A 12,858-nucleotide genomic window follows, 5' to 3' on the forward strand; every position below is an offset into this window, starting at 1 on the left:
CCTTATCCATAGCAGCAATTTGCCTCCAATGCCACACTGCTCCAATTTGTGCAGCAGTCTTCCATGTGCATGTTCTGCTGGGATGTCCTGGGTCCAGTCATCCATGTGCTGAACACTCTGACGTCTACCACCAACCTAAACATCAATACGTCTTTCCTAGCTATCCCCCCCTAGCCTTCAGTCTCCTCTCCTCTCTATCTCTATGCTAGCGCAAGACCCACACCAAAATTCTAGCTTCTTTAAATTATTTTGCCCTCTCCTCGGCCATTAAATTTTCAAACGTAACCCCTCAAATCGGGAAACATTTTTTTTTTTTTTTTTTTTAAGGTTCTTGCCATCGAAATCTCAGGAAAATAGGTGGCAGGACCTGCCAGAGTAAATGCAAATTACTAGGTACCTGGTCTGCCTCCACGGGGCGAAAGTGGAGCAACGTCGGGCCTCAGCAGGGGCCTGGCGGCTAAATGACCAGAAGAACAACGGTACATGACACCACATATTTCAAGATCCATACACTTTTAAATCTCTGGCCTTTACAGTGAACTGTATCACCACACAAAGTAAACTACGCGGAGATGGGGGAAACCCCATCTCCACGTAGTTTACTTTGACCCTAGATACACTTTACACTTTACACTTGACCTAAACATCATGTGCTTCGCCCCCACCAGATTTAAAAGTTCACCAAGGGAGCTGGGACTACCTTTAGTAGGTTTGGGGTCAACAAATAAGACGGCGATGCTATTTCTGTCTATGGTGCATGGTTATCAATCGCGTCTTTAACATTTTAGGTTTACGTGGGGTGGGGGGGAAGTACATTAGAAATTTAGAAATCATTGTTCAGTAACTGTAGTGGTAGTGTACTTCTTCCATTCAATGACTAAAGGAGAAAGTTGCAGCAGTGGGTGGGAGTGGGGGAGGAACAATCCCTAACCCTGTCGCCACTTGACCTTGTCAGGAGCTTAAGCAACGTGTTGCCTTAAGCAGAATATCGCTGGATTCGACTGCGCTGAATCAACATTAAGCCCGCTATTGGTTTCAACTCTTAATTAACTGAAATATGAATGCTTAAAATTTAGATTAAACATATTTTCATTAGCAGACACTACAGGTTCTAGTTCTCATAAGCTTTCTGTCAAATTGTGATTCAATATATAACACAGGGAGTCACCCTCCCCACTCAAGAGTGCAGTTCAACCGCGGTGGCAGGGAAATAACTGCAATGCCACACTCTCCAACGCTAGAACAATGCCGCCATGGTGAGCTGCCACATTGTTGCCAGCGTTGAATCAAAAACGAGTTGAAATACACTATCTCATCCAATAAAACTGAAAACAAATCTCACCACTGTGATCCACTGATGTAGGTAAATCCTTGAGTACACAATTTAGTTAGTATACTAAATTTGAAATGCATGATGCAGACACATTTTCACGGAGATATGAACAGCACATGTGAGTAACAAGGCGACCATCATTCCCTCAGTGACCTTTGGGGGTGAGCTGAAACTTTGACACGCCATATCTCGGCTTGGACTTGTGCTACGAACTTGTAGTCAACACCATTTGAAACTTTGTGAATCATTTTCCACAACGGAACGCATTACATTCGTTTATCTGGAATAGCTCGGTAATCCGAATTTTGGTGCAAGTTGCCACAAGATACTGATAGCAACACCGCCCAAATAAACACTGCTCTGCAGGAAACAGCAGGCAGTACTCTATTGGAAACATGCAGCTTTAGTATACAGAGGAAATGAACCCTGCACCCAAGCGGAAAAATAATAAAAAACAGGTCATCTAACAGAGAGACAAGAAGCCAGCAAGGGACAAGAGGAAGTCAGAACATCCTCAGCTCTCAAGCAGAAAATACCGACGATGTAAAGCAGGACGAAAACAGTCTCTAGATCCGACGCTCCAGAGGGGACAGTACTGGAAAAGACCCTCTCCCTCAGAAAAACATTAAAGAACCTCCTTAAAGATACCAGCAACAGAATAACTACTGGACTTCGAGGAAAAATCGTGTCCATCTGGACATAGCTGGAGACAGTCCTACTCCAAACCAACGTAGAGTGCGAAACAGCTAAAGCGAAACTGGAGGCCCTCCAATCCATGGGAGCGGACCAAATGCCACAGCGCGCTCCCTCATATGTGCAAGCGTTGAGGACCCGACCGATTGCTGACCCAACTCCAACTGCGACTACAGCGATGAAACGCAGGACCCTCCTGCCAAAACCACATTTGGTAATATTGCGCCCAACCTCCACAGACGAAAACAGTACCAGCGAGCAGGTCAAAAATCTGGTGGTCACAAAGTTGGCAGACGACTTCAGAGATACCAAAATAAAATCGGTAAGGAAGACCTGAAATGTAGGGATTATCATCGAGACTCAAACAAGAGGATGCAACGAAAATCTTACAAAATGAGAAAATTCAAACACTGAAGCACCCTAGATGCAAAGGACCTAGCATAAGGATATATAACCTCGACAATGATCTGATACCAACTTCTCTTCAGGAGGAGCTGTATCACAGAAACCTCCAGCAGTCACATCCGGAAGATGAACCCGCAACTTGATCATTTCCAAGTTCAAGACAAAAGCGAGAACAGGAAATACTTACCACTGGGTCGTGGAGTTGTCACCAGTGGCCTGGGGCACGCTTAGCCAGACCGACAGAGTGTTTATAAACTGGGGCAGTCACCGCTTTAGGGAGCACGTAACTGTCCCTAAGTGTTTCGGATGTTGCCGGTTTGGACATACCACTCATACTTGTGCCCAAATCCAAACCACTGTGCAAAATCTGGCCACGACTTCAACACGTGTCCGAATAAAGACAAGCCGCCGACCTGTGTAAATTGCAAATTCCATAAGCTACCAGCAGAGCACTCAATTAGGGACAGCGAATGTCCAGTGTACTGTAAATCAAAGAGCACTTTCCAAATGAGACTAGATTATGGCCACATGCTCTAAATCCTATAACATCAACAGGGTAAAATTCATACAACTGAACGCACAACGGTCCAAAATAGTAGCGGCGCAGCTCACAAAGAAGGCGAACAAGGCAAATCTTGAAATATTCCTCATCCAGGAGCCATATGCATATCGCAAGGAGGTCAGGGGTTACCCGCCGATCTATAAGATAGTGCAGGATACCAGAGAAACACCCTGGGCCTGCATATTGATTCGGAATCCAAATATAAGAGCAACAAAACTAACCAACTACTGCACATCTTGGACTGCATGTGCCCATATTATCACGCTCCTGGGTGAATATTATGCAGTATCGCTATACTGTCACCCAGGTGAATTTTATGTGGTATCGCTATACTGTCACCCAGGTGAAGATATACTACCATCAACCAGATATCTGAGGATCCTCCAGACAAAATTCCCAAACAGTAAGATTGTCGTGGGAGCGGATGTGAATTGCAGGTCCCCGGCGTGGTTCAGCGAGACCCCGGATATACGTGGAGTACAGAACGGGCAATGACTTGAAGATTACTTAGCAAATAGGCCGTACACAGTCCTCAACCGACCAAACAACCTAGCAACATTCTCTAGTTCGATGGGGGAGGCCACAATCAATGTCTTTCTGGCTACCAGATCCCTCGCTGGCCACCTAACATCGTGGACCGTCAAAGAAAGCTGGACCACAGGGCCATCACGTTTGAGCTCCAATGCTACCTTAGCCGACACCAAGCAGTGAGGCAGGCACAGCCAAGATATGCCATAGAGAAGGCGGATTGGCCACTCTTCCAAGCCACACTGACCACAGCAGCCCAATCGCTGAACATCATTGGACTCAGCCCGGATCGGCACCAGATGACGGTCGCTGGTCTCATCACTGAAGCTGCCAACACCTCTATTAAAAAGAAAAACCCAACCCCAGGGGCTGTACCCTGGTGCTCTCCAGAGCTACAGCGGCTTAGGCAGGAGGTGCACAGGAGAAGGAAACTCTTCCAGAGGGCAAGGCGCTCCCAGCCGGCAGCGGAAGTGGAGGCACTAAGACAGAACTTCCGGGACGCAAGGAACCTGTACACTGCAACCATACGCCAGCGTAAGATGGCGTATGGTTGCAGTGTTGGGAACACCTTGTTTCTACCACTGGGAATGATAACCCCTGGGGTGTGGTATACAGAGTAACCACAAACAAACTCCCCAGGAGTGAGACCATACTAGCGACGAGAACACGACAGGGTACTTATACCCGGACCTGGCAGGAAACAATTACTAACATCATGGATACCATGTTTTAAGATCATCTTGCCCCCCTCTACCCCAGAGCAGATAACCCTCTGTGCAGACAATGAAACCTACTGCACGACTGCAACAGAAGCACCTTTCACCAAACTTGAACTAGAAACAGCTGCCATGAGGATTAGAAACAAGAAGTCTCCTGGCTCTGATCTTCTGGAGCCAGAGATTGTCAAGAAAGCCATCGAAACTATTCCAGAGGTGCTTCTTAACCTATACAACCACTGCCTCAAGAAAGGCCTGTTCCCCCAGGCCTGGAAAACTGAAACTTGTGCCTCATTCCCAAAAGTCCCAACAAACAACTGGACCTTCCGGGGTTGTACAGACCCATAGCACTCTTATCAGTCCTGAGCAAGCTCTTTGAGTTAGCTGGGGAGGCTGGGCGGGTGTACCCAGTGAGGCTATTTTACTCTGGCAGGTCCTGCCACTTAATTTCCTGAGATTTCATATATATATATATATATAAAATAAAATAAATTGGAGAAGTCGCGAGCGTAGTTTAGTTAGTTAGGGTTCTTTTAAACATCGTTTGGGGTTGACACTGAAAGTCTGTAAGACCTAAAAGGTCGGGCATAAATTTTGGCGTGTATTAAATTTTGATGTTGGGCTGATCGCTATGTAAGATGACAGTTTTGTGTGGGGAGGCAAAAGACTGGGGGTGGAAGTAGGAGGCAAAGAGAAGATGACCCCCGTTTTTCAGTGGAGCATGCCCATGCCCCACCAGCGGGAAATAAGGGTGGCAAGGGGGGAAAGGGTTCTCCCCCTGCCCCCACTTGCTAAGTCCATTAGGAGAGAGGACAACCGGATTTGACAAATAACTACCAACCTTGAACCTGACTGAAGACAACAAACTTTCCTCTCTCTCTCTCTCACCACCCTGAGTGAGAGATATTTTATCTTTACTAAAACTCTCATCACTTCTTAGGGCGGTCCTACTCTTGGATTTGTCCCCTTTCTATCACTCTTCCTTACTTACCCCTAAATTGAGTGTCCCTGAATCTCTCACGGACACTCAGCCAGGTGATAGTAGAACCCAGCACGCCTCCTTGTGGGAGTGGGGGGGCGGACACCTCGTGTCCTGCCCCCACTTGCTAAGTTGCCGGTTAGAAAGAAGAAAGAAGTCTTATAAACAAGAAGACATGAAGCGGCTAATGGGGGAAGCTCCGGGCTCCGCTCAGGCAACCCAAAAACACACATACCTAAACATCATTTTTCAGTTTTCTGCAGCTGAATGCACAGAGATCTAGAGATTGGTGTTGGATCAGGCTAGAGTAATTTCGCGAGAAGGAGATTGGCATCTTATGTCTGCAGGAGCCATATTCACTCTAGAGGGGTGATACGTTTCGTTTCCTAGGTTTTCCAATAGGATCTTCAGTAGCATACAATAGAAACACTAGGCCTAAGTCAGTTATTGTACTATTTAACAGGCAGATTAATGTAAATGTGATTGCAGGCCTTTGTACAGAAGAGTTAACTTGTGTTAATGTAGTTTCGTCATATTGTCCACCAAGTTGTATAAATCGCAAATCCGCCCTGCCATGGAATATTGTTCCCACATCTGGGGTGGTGCCCCCAAAACCTCTCTCAGGCTTCTTGATTCCATTCAGAAGAGGGCAGTTAGGTTAATTAATGATTCATCTCTAACAGAGTCTTTCCACTCGCTTTCTCACAGACGTACTGTTTCTGCTGCATGCCTCTTCTACAGATACTTCCATGGGCACTGTTCTTCTGAATTGGCTTCTATAATTCCCGCTCTCTCTTTCAAAACAGTCCGAACACGTGCTGCCACCAGCCAACATCCATTTACTGTCCAACTTCAAACCCACAGAACCAACTTTTCATCTTCCTCATTTATTCATTCAACTGCCGTTTTCTGGAACAACCTTCCTTCATACGTATTTCCTGAAAATTACAGTCTACAGAAGTTCAAGTCCAATGTCAACAACTATCGTCTTTCGTCTTCTCAACCTCCAACCCAAGCACGGTACTAAGTAATATAGGTTCTAATACCTCTCGTGTTTGGGGTTCACATAAAAAAAAAAAAAAAAAAAAAAAGTAAAAATATTGAAGACTCTTTGTTACTTTTAGAACTAGTTATGAGAGTTGTAGGCAGTCATAATGTGGTTATCACTATGGATGCCAATGCCAGGTCTTGTTTGTGGCGCTGTGATTCTAGTGATACTAGAGGCCCTTTAATTGAAGATTTTCTTTTTTCTCATGCTTTAGTTGTTTTAAATGAACCAAGTGATTTAGCAACATTTGATAATGATTACGGACAATCTAATATTGATATCACTGTAATGAACCATGGCATGTCTCAAAAGTGTTGTGGATGGATGTTAAAATCCTCATATACAACTACAGTAATGACCATACTGCGATTTGTCTAGTGATCGAAATGCAGCGATTCCCTGACCATTATTGGTCTTGTGGTCCTCTGTTGAGATGGGGCGTAATGGTCAGTCTATTTTTGTTTATTTTATTGTAGTTGGTTTAAATCTCTGTTGATGATATTTCACATAAATTTGGACCTGGTGCCCGTTAGAGGAGGCGCTGTTAAATTTCTATTTAATTGGCATTCAAAATTTAATTATTATTTTATTATCTTTGCATTTAGATGTTCTAAATTATTTTGGAGAGTTTTTGCTGCAATATTTTTACTCTTGTTTCCCTTCTTTTCTCTCCCTGTTGGTTTGATCGTTATGTTTAATTTTGACTATTTTCGCTCTTCTGTCATGCCATGCTGCTGGCATTATTTTTTAATCCTCGTTATAATTTATTTTTATATTTCAGGAATATGCTTTTTGCTGCCTGTAATGTTTGCTTTACCTCTTTATTATTTTTTTATTTTTATTATGAAAGATTCAGTTTTCAACTATTTCAAACATTATCCAAATATACGTATACAGGGTGCAAAGAAACTCTACCGACAAACTTGAACAGGTGATAGATGGTACCAAAAGAAACATTTTTTGTCAAGTAAACATAGGTCGTAAATGAGTCGTTATAGCAGCATAAGGGTTGTAAAAATGAAAACACATTCAGTAATTTAATGTCGTTTAATGCATACAAATCATTTGCTGTTGTACACAAAATAGAAAAAACAATTCATAAGAAGTGCTCAAACTGGTGACAATGACGTTCAATGCATAACTCACACTGACGCATCATTAAATGTTGTAGGCGTTGGAAGTTCGTAGGATTGTCTTGTATCTCTGCGCTTGCTGCAACAATCCGTGCTATAAGTTCTTCCACTGGCGTTTCATACACAACAGTCTTCGTGTATCCCCAAAAGAAAAAGTCCAAACAAGTCAGATCAGGCGACCTTGCTGGCCAGGCTACAGGTCCATCTTGACCAATCCATCTGCCTGGAAAGGTTGTATGTAAGTGTGCGCGTACACGTCTGTGAAAATGTGGTGGTGCGCCATCATGTTGGAACCACATTTGTGCTGGGACAATCAGAGGAACATTCTCCAACGACTCTGGAAGTGTTTGCTCTAGAAACGACTCTGGAAGTGTTTGCTCTAGAAACGACTCTGGAAGTGTTTGCTCTAGAAACGACTCTGGAAGTGTTTGCTCTAGAAACGACTCTGGAAGTGTTTGCTCTAGAAAACGCAGAGTCGTCCAACTAAACGTGCAGGCAACATGTATGGTCCAACTAAAACGTTTCCCACAATGCCAGCCCATACATTGACGCTAAACCTGTGTTGGTAGCCATGTTCAACCATTGCACGAGGATTATTCTCTGCCCACACATGACTGTTGCGGCTGTTGAACAATCCCTCTTGGGTGAAACATGCCTCATCAGTGTAAAGCACATATTGGCAAAATCAGGCTGCAAGTTGATTTCCTGTAAAAATCAGTGGGAGAACTCGACACGGTGGGCAAAGTCAACAAGTTCTAGTGCATGCACTTTCTGGCATCGGAAAGGATGTAGTCTGGCTTCATGCAGCACATCCCACACCAAACAAAGCTGCACACCGAATCGACGTGAAAACGGCACTTGTGCTGGCAGAAGGAGTATTAGCGAAGATCTGCAAAACCTGTTCCTCAAACCAGGGTGTCCTAGCAATGTGTCGACGTCCAGTATCATGCATATTCATACCGAAAGAGCCACTATCCCTCAGTCTTTGGTGAATTGCAGCAAATGTTGTGTGGTGAGGCAATCTTCTGCATAGGAAGCGTTCTTGATAAATCCTGCGAGCCTCTGTTCCGTTTCCATGTCTGTACTGAACATAAAATGACATTTCGCGTTTATGCTATTAGCGGCAGATACGCACCACTTCGAGGACCTCTCAACGCATGCATACAATAATGTTGATGGTAGTGGTACGTTCAAGCACTGTGTTATGGATTGTTTTTTCAGCAAATGATTTGTATGCATTAAACGACATATTTTGATTACTTTTAATTTTGGATTGTATATATATATATAAACTGCCTGAGTCCCAGCAAAAAAAAAAAGTGTAGAGTACATTTAATCAATCGATCAATCAGTACTTATCATAATTAATAATTCCCTTCTCCTTTTAAATACAGATTTAGCAAGCCTTTGCAGTGCATTATACCTGCTAACATCCACAAGATATTCAGATTCATTACCCATATAAAAGTCAGATAATTCCCCCCTATAGTTTTCATATAAGGGACAGTCATAAAGAATGTGGTTCCAGGATTCCAAACAACTACAAAAACACGATGGGTTGGTTACTAATCCAAAACTAAACAGCTTACTGTTAAAATATCCGTGTAAAAAAAAAAAGAAAAGAGGTCTCCATTTCAGGGAAAAACCACACAATAATGGTCATTCGATGACCATTATTGGCCTCGTGGTCCTGTGTCAATATGGGTCATAATGGTCAGTCTATTATTTTATTACTTTGTTTTATTTTAGTAGTTGTTTAGTCTCTTTTGGTGATACAGTATTTCACGTTTCTCGGAACTGGCACCTTATTGTGGGGGTTACCGCTAAATTTCTATATAATTGGCTTTATATTTTAAATTTTAATATGAATTTACTTTGAATTGGATTTTAATTGAATTTCTAAATTATTTGGATGCTTTCGGCTACAGTTTCTCTTATCTTTTCTTTCCCCTCCCTGTTTTTTATTTTTATTTTTGTTGAAATTTCGCTCTACAGTTTTGCCATACTACTAGCATGTTTTGATTTTAATTTTATACTTAATATCGGTTATATATATATATATAAAGAACTACGTTTTTTATTTTTAGACACAATAGCCTAAGATAGGTCTGAGTCCTGCCCATCCACCGATGATAGGCCAATAGCCTTGAAACGGTGCCGTCTGGGTGGTGGTACTCACTGAGAATAAGAAACAATAGTCTTCTCTATTAGTGAAGCGTTACTTATTCGAGGTAGTGCAACTCCTTGTGAAGGAAGAGCACAATGAGATACAGAGCAAATGATGCCTCCCACACTACCATCGTAGTTTCTTAACAGTTATCTATGGTGTATCTACACCGATATTGTATATGGCAACGGTCTTCACCTCTGGTGGTGCCGTCTTTCAGCAGGATAATGCGCCATGCCACGCCGCCTGGATTGTTCGAGACTGGTTCGCGGAACATGAGGAAGTCTTCCTCATGTTCTTCCCTGGCCTTCAAACTCCCCAGACATCAATCCCATCCAGACATCTGTGGTTTGTGTTGGAACAGCAACTCCGATCTGCGGCGTCTCAACCACTAACCTTACAGGATTTAAAGGATCTGCTGGTTAAGTGTTGGTACTATATACCACAAGACACATTTAGAAATGTTGTAGCGCCCATGCCTCGCCTGGTACGAGCTGTTTTGGCTGCACGTGGAGAACCAACATCATATTAGGTAGGTGGTCATAATGTTTTGGCTCATCGGTGTATATATGTTATCAGTATCTATATATTAAATAAATATAAATAAACTGTTTTCTCTGTGAATATATTTTGCATAGAAATGTAAATAATTTTGTAAAGTATAGACTAATCCGTAATTATTATTTCTGGAGTTAACATATGAGAATCCGCATCCGGGTTTCTTTTAGTATTTAGCCAGCTGTAAAGTGCTGTTATCCTTGTAGTTCGCTGTATCCTACAGGGTACTGTATTTGCATTTCCGGCTTTCGTCCACATGCAAGAAGAAAGTACCTTGGCAACCGTGCTACACTTGTTCATTCTTTGTCGATTGAGAGAATAAACATTGGTTTTTTTTCCAGTACAGTAATACCCTGCTATCTTTAAAATGTCTCAGACAAGAACCATGCTTTGACTGGTTTTTTCCCTTTTTTCTTTTCTTTTCTTTTCTTTTATTATTATTATTTATTTTTTTTTTTTTTGCGGATTCTTATCACACTGTATGCACTTTCAATTATCAATGTTTACCCCCGCCCGCCTCAAACTGTCCTTCTGTATAAATGTTATCTTTGTTTGTCCCATTTTTTTTTATCTCTTTATCTTGTTACTCTGATGAACCTGTCTGCATTCTCCATCGTTCATGGCCAATTGGATTTTCCAGAAAGTTTTATTAATTGATTATTCAGATGCATTTTATGTTATTTTGTCTTATTTTAACTTTTATTTTCCTCTTTTTTTTTCTTTTTATTTATCACTAGGTAAAGCAACCGGCTTTGCACAGATTGCGAACTTAAACTGCAAAAAAAAAGTATTTAATACGCCGCATTTTATACACTGCCAGGCCACTTTATTAGGACCATGAAAGTTTGTGCTATATTAAAGTGACAAGGCGTCCCGGATTTAAGTCGTTTGCCCTGCATTGCAAACTGTCCCGGATTGGACAAGTAACCTCCATACTTATATCATGAATCACGATAAAATTAAGTTAATTGATGGGGATGAAGAATATGCTGATGATCCAAAAATAAAATAATGGAGTGACGAAAGAATAACAGATATGAGGTGGGTCGAAATATTTAAATTTATATTTATAAATATATAAATTTTATTTATAAAATAAAATTCAATATTTTATATATAAATAAAATAAAATTAAATTAAAATTAATTTTTGAATATTTTATTTATAAAAAAAAAAATTGACTTTTTAAAATTTTTATAAATAAAAAAATTTAAAAATATGTGCATTTTGTTTTTAGAGGAGGGGTGGAAAATTTATTGTCCCTCATTGGAATACTAAGGATCTGATCACGTTAGCCCCTATATGCAGCAACCTATGTGAACATATTATATGTAAAAGGAAGAGGTCAGTAATGTGCATAAAAGGGTGCTGCAGTTGAGAAGATGACTGCAACTGTTGAGTGTTCAGACTCGTGTCATTCGGGTGACATTCAGAATGGAAAATAGAATGGACTGGACATGGAATGGAATAGAATGGACATTCAGAACACATGTCATTCAGAATGGAAAAACCTCTGGAAAACAACCGTGAATAGACGCAACTCCGACCGAAAATATAAAGTAAAGGAGAGTAAAGTAACTCTTCCTGTGCCCATATCAGTTAAATTATTGATACAACGAGTTGCGCTTTTTGGCAACGATGGAAAAGTGCACATGGAGGAAAGCACTTGAGGCACTGAAGCCATCCTGTTGTGTACTATCGACAGTATTTAAAAATAACTAAATGCACAAGGCATAATACGTTAAGAGTAAGAGTTTAATATCTATATAATGTCGGTGTAGATACACCACATATAACTCTTAAGAAAACTACGATGGTAGTGTGGAGGCATCATTTGCTCTATATCTCATATTGTGCACTGGATGGTGGTACTCACTGAGAATAAGTAACAATAGTCTTCTCTATCAGTGAAGCGTTATTTATTCGAGTTAGTGCAATATCATGGCAACTCGTTGTGAATGAAGAGCACAATATGAGATACAGAGCAATTGATGCCTCCCACACTACCATGGTAGTTTATTAAGATTTATCTATGGTGTATCTTCACCGACATTATATGGATATCGACATTATAGAGTGCTGATGTGAGGCATGTTTTGGTCGCGTATCCATGAAGGGAACAGTGATCTCCAGATCATATTTGAACATGATTACCGATCAGGTACACCCGGCAATGTGGCATGTTTATCCCTATAGATAGTGGTATTTTCAATATGACATTGTAACCAACCACCAGGTCAAATATACGAACGAGTGAACACGAGGAAAGCCAAACATCTTCTTTGGCTATCCCAGTATTTTATCCTTAATCCTATTGTGTAACTCATTGAGTGGCGGTTGTCTTTTAATGCAGCAAATTGAAGGCTATTACGCTTGCGGAACAGCAACCTCAAAATAACTTACACACTCGGTCGGGTTGAACTAAAAACAGTAGAGGAAGCAAGATATTTGGAAGTTCCGAAACAGTCGAATAGGAAGTGCTCCAGTGTCTCTCGTGGGTAGCACTTGGTATAATCACCGTCCTCCCCACACCGGATGGAAAAGACCTGAGTTCGAAGCCTGTCAACGACGCGAAAAATATTTATAGACCTTTTTCACAGCGTGGCTGAGTTAGTCGGTCTCAGGCGAGCATGGGACCGACTAACTCAGCGGCATTTTTCTCCTGGAAATTCGTGTTTTTCGTCCAGCAAACAAAAAATCAACCACAGGGCAGTCGTAATTTGCAGACATAATTAT

Source organism: Mastigoproctus giganteus, chromosome 14 (genome assembly GCF_048544385.1).
Source record: "Mastigoproctus giganteus isolate SK-2022 chromosome 14, ASM4854438v1, whole genome shotgun sequence".
Classification (NCBI taxonomy): Eukaryota; Metazoa; Arthropoda; class Arachnida; order Uropygi; family Thelyphonidae; genus Mastigoproctus; species Mastigoproctus giganteus.